This window comes from Centrocercus urophasianus, unplaced genomic scaffold (assembly GCF_019232065.1).
Source record: "Centrocercus urophasianus isolate 14NV4802_14NV808 unplaced genomic scaffold, USGS_Curo_1.0 seq_44, whole genome shotgun sequence".
Classification (NCBI taxonomy): domain Eukaryota; kingdom Metazoa; phylum Chordata; class Aves; order Galliformes; family Phasianidae; genus Centrocercus; species Centrocercus urophasianus.
This window is the reverse complement of record NW_024885022.1, coordinates 2202969-2210931: the sequence shown is the minus strand read 5'-3', so window position 1 is coordinate 2210931 and position 7963 is coordinate 2202969.

Sequence of the window (7963 nt, the reverse complement as noted above, 5' to 3'; positions counted from 1 at the left end):
GCTTTGTGTGCACAGTAGCTGTCCTGCAAACAAACAAGGACCTGAAGTGTAAGTAGTCACAGTTTGGCATGGTTGATAAGCCTAAGGTTCACTTTTAAAATATGCAATATTTTCCGCTGTGCTCAGCTGTATGTATTTAGGTAAACAATCTGAAATAGTTTTGCCACAGTAGGGATAGTGCCATTTTTTCATAACAAGACAAATATTCCAAGACAAGTAGAGCCCTTCACACCAACACAAAACTGCAACATTGAATAAGATCTTATGTGAGAAACAACTAAAGCACTGTCAGAAAGCTCCTCAGACCACGGTGTTCCAGTATTCAGAACTACCATATCGAATTTCCATGCTCCAGAGAAGAGTTAGACCTTAAATAATTAAGGGTGTTCTAAGTATAGCATCTCAGGGCTATTAGATACAATAATCCTTAACTGGGTCAGTTAATGGATTAAAAAAAAGAGCAATTGGCTAAGCAGCCAATAGCAGATAAGAGGAACTACGGCATGAATCCTGCATGCCCACCTGCTCTAGATTACTATCAGCTCATGCGTTCAGCAAAAACTGCTTCTAAGAGAAACTTTGATGTGCGCAGTTCCAAAATAATTTTCCCCAGATAAAGCTTCTGTCAGATAATGAGAGGTTATCTTACCCTCTTTGTACTAAAATTTATATGTTTCCTTAGAAACCTCCCGAGAATTCCATGATTATTGCCACTTTGTTTACTTTTTGTCATTTCTTTTCTGCATCTTGCTATATTCCTGGCACAGCAATAAGCTTGACAGCACGCACCGTGGGAACATTGGGATTAGTGTGAAAACATTTTCAGTAATTTCATACTTCATTCATTTCTGATGCTGTTTCCATTTCAGTGACTGGTACTTTGTTCTGCTGAGAAAGGATCAATAGATTTTCAAGTCATATTCCTGTATTCCAGTTAATTGTTTCCAGGAAGATGCTCTAGGTTTTCTACAGAAAAGGGAAAATGTTGCAGATTGTTGATCCTTTTTAAGGTTAACAATTTGGAAGATATTCTGTGAATACAATATTCAGAGCAACATGCATTTTGTGTTTTCATTTGTTTTTTTGCGGGGGGGGGGGGAAAGGGAAAAGGCACTTTCTTTATTAACCTTTCCTCCAGTGTTGACTTTGTGGTTTTTTTTTCAGCTAAGGAGTTAAATAATAAAGAATAAAAAAATCACAGCAGTATCTTGACTGGCCCACTTCCAGCAGTGTACTGGAATCACATATTTCCAGAAGCCCTCAGCTGAACTGTCCATCAGAGAAGAGAACGGCCCGCAGTAAGCTGAAATACAGAACTGGGACACAGAGCTGTAAGTGGAAACCAGTGTTTCCAGTTAGAAGTGCAGGATGTGTGAGGTATCGCTGCGATCATCTGAACTGATGCTTGGTCAGATCAGAGGTAATACTGTGTTTTTTCACAAAGTGCCGTGGGATTTGACAGCAATAAGCAGTGACATGGTTACAAAACGAGCATGCAGCAGGAACATGAGTCAGTGTTTATCAAAAATAATGATGCATTCAGTTCTTTCACCTATCCTAACTGTTCTTCCATCCAACCTTAGCTAAATCCGATGCTGCTTAGCTTTTATGAAGCAACAAGTTCATAGCCTAGCCTGATATGGTCTATAGTTTATAGCTATCATAATCCATAAATGCTACAGGATGTTTTTTCACCTTTCCTTAACTCTCTACATCATCTCCACAGTTACGGAGTGTAAATATTTTGTCCCTGACAGTAACATCAGAATACTTTATGTTTTATTTCACTACAGCCATATAGACTGAGCCAGTTCAGATCACAGCTTACTGGATACATTTCTGGCACCGCAGACTGAGGCATGTAACGCTGACAAGCTTTGACTGCTTCCTCCTTTCACTGAAAATGATTAAGATCTTTTTGTGCCAGATGTATAGACAGATATCAAAAAATTGGTTCCTAGCAAATGGTCATGGATGTTGAAATGCACTGACTCTGAAAGTGCATATCTTTTCCTCAGAGCAGTCTTGCACTTGGTTTCTGATTGATGCTAGCACTATACTCTCCAAGTATTCACTGCCTGAGTCTTTTCCCAAAGGTACAAGGGACATGTGACTGTGACTTAAACTAACCTCATGAGCTGGACACAGGATGGCTGGCTTCACACACAAACATTTTCCACTTACAGGGTTATAAAAGACAGCGTAAGTGATATTCATAACTGGGCATTCTTTGCTCATCCCACAACTCCCGTCTTTCTATGAGTTCTCATCATTTTTATAGCCAGAAGCAGAAATTGCACCATTATTGAAGTTCTTTGGTGACCGGAGCTGAAATCGGTGGAACCATTTATTTATAAGCTGCTCCAGTACTCCTTCAAAATAAAGACAAAGTGCATGTGAAGGGCAAATAGCCCGTAGGTTATGGCAAAATCAGTAATACATTGATATGTTGGAGATCCGCATTGAAAATGTTACTGCTATAAGGGGGGAGGAGGGAGAATGGGAGCTAAGAGCTAGTTGAGGAGCTGAAAATCATGAAAAGCATTGAGAAGGCAATTGAGGCAGAGAAGAGGTGAAATAGAGAAAGACAGAGCAACTGCGCAAAGGAGAGTTTTCCATTAGTAGGTCTCAAAGGTCGGGAGACAAAGTTGATTATCTCGTTTTTCCAGACTGGGAAAAAAGGAGATGGGGGAGAGAAAGTGACAGCTGAAGTCTGGATCAGAAACTAAGCTGCTTAACTGGCTCCACTGTAACAAACCTCCAACTGAAGTAAGGAGGAAGCCCTCAAAGGAAAAAAGAAAGGGATGAAGAAAGAGGCTGCAGAAACACAAGAGGAAAGACTCCGAAGAAGCACATAAAAATTGTGAAGAAGCAGAACTATGAAGAATGGGAGCAAGAGAAGAGGAGGGGTATGGAAAGCAGAAAAGGCATTAAAGGAAAAAGATGGAAGAAATATTGATATAGACATCTCTAAGATTAGGAAAAAAAAAAAACAACAATATTTTTGTGTTATTTTTTATACACAAGTGCAAAATGACTTCTACTTCAAGCTATTCTGAACCAGTATTGGTCAGGAGGTGATTGTGAGGTCTAAGTGTTCTGAATGAATATATATCAGGAACTGGGCTATATAATATGCAGACTGAAAAAGAATCAGCACTCAGTGGAAAATACTGGTTTCAGTAAAATAGTGTATGTGGGAGAAACACATTTTTCAGGAAATACGATACCATAATGGAGCTCAGTCCCAGCTACGTATTGTGTATCATTCTGTTTGGATTAAGCATCCTCTCCTCTCCTATTTTGTAAAATCAAGCTAATTAAACTATAAATACATGCAGCAAGCACTATAACATATTTTAGTGCGAATATGTAATTAGAAATTTGGTAATTCCTTAACTACGTTCCTAGTAATGTTTGTGTTTGTCCTCACATCCCATAAGCCATAGTGCTGCAACTGAATCTCAGATTTCCAGATTCCCAGTCACCAACTAAAGTTATGGCATTTCTCACTGCTCTGCTGAACAATGGCATGAATGACCAGAAACTCATTACTCTCACATTTGTTATTATTCAAGGCACTTCAAAGAATTTCTTCTATAGAGGCAAGGCTAAGAAAGCTGTGAGCTGTGAGCGCCAAGTGCCATGACTAGCCTAGATGGAGAACTAAGAATAACATCATTTGGAAAGCAAAGAGAGTTAGTAAAGGCAGGTATCTCATCAGCCTGCAGTTTATTACAGTAATTCCACTACCTTGTTTTTAGGTTGTATGTGCCTGCTTGCAAGTGTAGGGGGATACATGTGACAGGACTGGAAGTGCTCACTGATGATGGAAAGCCCCTCAGTCAGGTGACACTGAAATGCCCTTGCACTGAGTCAGTGTAGTAAGAGCAGCTGCCCACACAAACTTCCCATGTGTGTATGTCGATGTTTAGTGTTCAGAATCTGAACTGGATTGCTTCATTTTGTTAGCAGCTTGCATTTATCTGTGCACATCATAAATACATTCCCTGTACATGCTGTACAAGTTTCAAAAACGAAAATGAAGACCATCTCTGCCCTGTAGAGTTCAACTTCTACATATAGAAGGCAGACGAAAGCTGAGATGGAAGAGGGGCAGACAGTGGACTAGTCAAGAGCAGAGTCACTTACAAAGTGAGATTAAAATGAAAATTACCTGAATTCCAATTCAGTAGGCTGTCCACTAAACCCTGCAGCTGTAGAACCTGGCACCAGGCACGAAAATAAACTTGATCACAGAAGTATATAGTCCAGACATATGTCTACAGCTCCATCCTCTCTGTAATGTACAATTTCTTGTAACTGGCACAAGATGAAAGCTTCTAGCTCTTTCCTTTTGTTGGTGGGTGATTTTTCCCAGAATACACGGTGGATTTGAGCCTGGGTTTTTTTCTTCAGTCCTGCTACTTTTTGAAGCTCCATTAAATCACAAATACGTTTCTCACATCCTTTTGCATTGGTAATGAAATGTTTTCTAATAAATTCTAATACAGCTGTGCAGGCAGCATAAAAGAGAAGAAATTACCCGTAATACCAAGAAATCCTACCAACTCTGTACTGATTTTAGCTCAGGAGCTCAACACAAAGGCCTCCACACCCACAGACACTGCAGATGCCAGCCTAATTGATCTGCGTTGAAATTGGAGGGTATCCACAAAAACCAGTAGGTGGTTTTGTTTCTTTTCCATTTTGTTCTCAGCAAAATGAAGTCTCTCTCACCCTGGAAGATTTCTTGAGATTCCGAAGGAAGAACAGATGTTTTACGTGTGGCATGGTGCTGAAGACTGCACTTCCCAAAGATCAGGGTTCATTCGTTCATATCAATAGAAATCTAAGATAGAATGATAGTGTTACATTTGTTATGCTGTAGATACACACTGTGCAATGAAATGCATGCTATTGTAATGGGAACATGCATGTTTTGTTCTTAATTTTGTCACCTACGTAAGGAAGCTGCACATCACTGTTTTTTTCTGAAAGATTTGGAAGTATTTTCTGTATTCCATCTATTCTCAGCTTTCTGAAATAGCTGATATTCTTCTGTAAGTCGATTTCTTAGTTTATTATGGTGAATAACGAAAATGCTAGTGGCACATAATTAAATTTCTGCTTAATTACAGTTTGTAATTTTTCTCTGCAAGTATCTGATGTGCAGAACTGCTCTCGCACATACAGTAATACATCTAAAAACAACAAGAAAGGGCAATTACTACGTATATCCTTAGAGCTACACACAAATATCTGCCACACTGCCTACATGGCTTTGGGTGTCCACTGTGTAGCATTTAAAGAGCAGAAAGCATTGATGAGTTCAGACCTGCAATTACCTTCTGCAGCCCAACCCAAAGTTCTGATGCAGTCAACGGAGAGGAAGAGTTACAACGTCACTCTGACACTCCAATTGCTTTCTGACACTGAAAAGGCAGAATAATGTCCTAAAGTATCACAGGTTCTGTACAAATGCTTTCACTACAGTCACTTGTTAGCAAGCAAATGGGAGATATTCATGTAACACATTTCCATGGAAATGTTTATGCTAGTTTGAGGTCGAAGAGCTGATTTTTTTCCACTTGGTTTAGGCAAGGTGCCAGGGCACACATAAAGGTTGAAGGATTTACTATAAACTGTTCTTTATTGCATTATAATATGCAGTTTGGGCCATGGGAAAAACTCAGAATAGATAATCATTTGCTGTCTCAAACAAGATACCTATAAAGGGAGTTCAAAAGGAGAAAGGCTGTGCTTACGTTATCAAGCAGAGTGGTGCAGAAGAAGCGTATCTGTAGCATGAAACAGTTGGATTAAGGATCTGGTAACCACAATCACAGTGTGTGTGTTACAGAGGGAAGGTTATTCTGGAACAGCTCAACCAGCCTTGGTCTGCTCCCCTGGACAGAATGCTCAGTAGCAGTGTAAGTGAATCACGTGCACTCCTGTAGTGCACCTTAGCATCTCCTAAGCAAACCCTTTTTGTGTGCTCTCAGACTACTCTTCAATGCAAATCAAAGCAGAGTAAAGCAGGATAATCCACAGCTCAGTTTCAGTTTCACTCCTGATCTAACCACCATAATGCTAGTGACCAAAAGAATTTATTTATTTGTTCAGGTTTTGTTTGTTTGTTTTTGTTATGATGCAAACAGCTATTAAAGCAATACAAAGACTTTGTCAGTGTCAATAGTGGAGCTTCCTTCCTCCATGCAATGGAAGGGGTATGATTACTGATCAATAAAAGGTGAAGGGAGCAGGAAAGGGAAGACAACACTGACTGCACATACATTTTGTTAGCCATAAGTGACATCTTTCCCACAATTAACGATCCCTAAAACTGCATGATTTCAGGTGAATGTGGATGCTAAGGACAGAATAATCATTGGAGGCAAAATTAACATGTTAATTTTGGCTGCTTGGCACACTAGGAAGTATTGAACAGTATTAATGCCACTTGAACTACGACTCTTTCAACCGAGGAGCGCTGCAAATAAGCATTTATAAATGAATACAGTGTGTAAATATGCAGAGATGCTAAATTTGGACCAGAATTTCTTAAAGGCTCCTGAGCCAGAATGTATAGAGTCATGCTATCACTCCTCAACATTTTTATGGTCTCATTAAGAGACTAAGCCTAATTAGTATGGAGATGTTCCCCTGTGGTGAAATACCCAAAATGTGTCTCTTTTTCACTGTTCCGTTGACTTGGTATTATCAGCATTCCTTCTCTAGTTAACAGGATCCATAATTTCTTTGTGTAAATGAGTTTATTCTGGTAATAAATCCGAAAGAACTGCATCTGCATTGCTCTTTTATTGCTAACAGTTTCTTAAACTCTGAGGAGCGTGCAGAAATTAGCTCATACTGAAATGTGAGGCCAAAGAAACTAAAGCCAAAGGGAGGTGGCCTAAACACTGGCTAAACGTCTAAGATGTCAGAACCTGCACAAAGCTGAGCACAGAGAACAGCACAGAAGGTCTTAAAGTGCACCTGTACTGCAAACTGCACACAAAGGCTGCATTGTGCTAGCACGGAGGTGGAAGATTTCCATCAGAGCTGATAAAAACTCCAACTACCAAACCTGGAAACCACACACAGCCATTGTGGGGAGGAGGAAAGTGCTCAAAACAGCCTGTGTAGTTTCTGCTCATGTTTTTCCCCCATTCTCACCAGTATTCTGAAAAAAAAAAAAAAGCCCAGCTGGCTGAAGCTGTGATTGCCAGCTGTGTCTCCAGTGAGGCGAACACCAGAATGGCTGCAGCCTCATAAAATACAAATATGTACTTAGCAGCCCATTTTTATCATCAGGTTACTCTGCATTGCTCACGCCGTGTTTACACAAAGCTCCCATTTAAGCTGCTGGCTTTATACTGAAGGATGCAGACACCGGGGAGCTGCTATTTGAATTTTTATTATGAACATGGGAACTCTCCTTTTTCAGCCCCGTTTTGGTTGGGGGCTATAAAACCCTTCACGCATGGATGTTAATATCCTTGGATATTAAAAATAATAATAATGTAGGAATCTCGGTGCTTCATGCCCGTTGTGGAAATGGTAATAGTCATTATGCTCTACACTGAGCTGAATGCTGAGTGAATGCTGGTGTGGCCTGCACCGGCCCCTCAGGGAAGGCTCTTTTTGTTTTCCACGCCAAAAACCATGGCTGACAAATTCATCGACAGATGTCTGCGAATTATCTCCTTATTATTATTATTATTAAGCGAATTATCTCGCTTAAAAGATAAGGCCGGAACAGGCGGGAAAGGCGAGTCACCGGGCGCGTCACGGCAGCACACAGCCGGCTGCAGACCTCCGCCCGCCTCACCACACGGCCGCACCCCAATCCCCGCCCCGCCCGCAGATGAAGCCACGCCCCCTGCGCGCTCTCCCAACCGGAAGTCGCTCTCCCCTTTCCCGGAAGCGGGTTCCGCCCGCCGTTCCCCGCCGGCTCCTC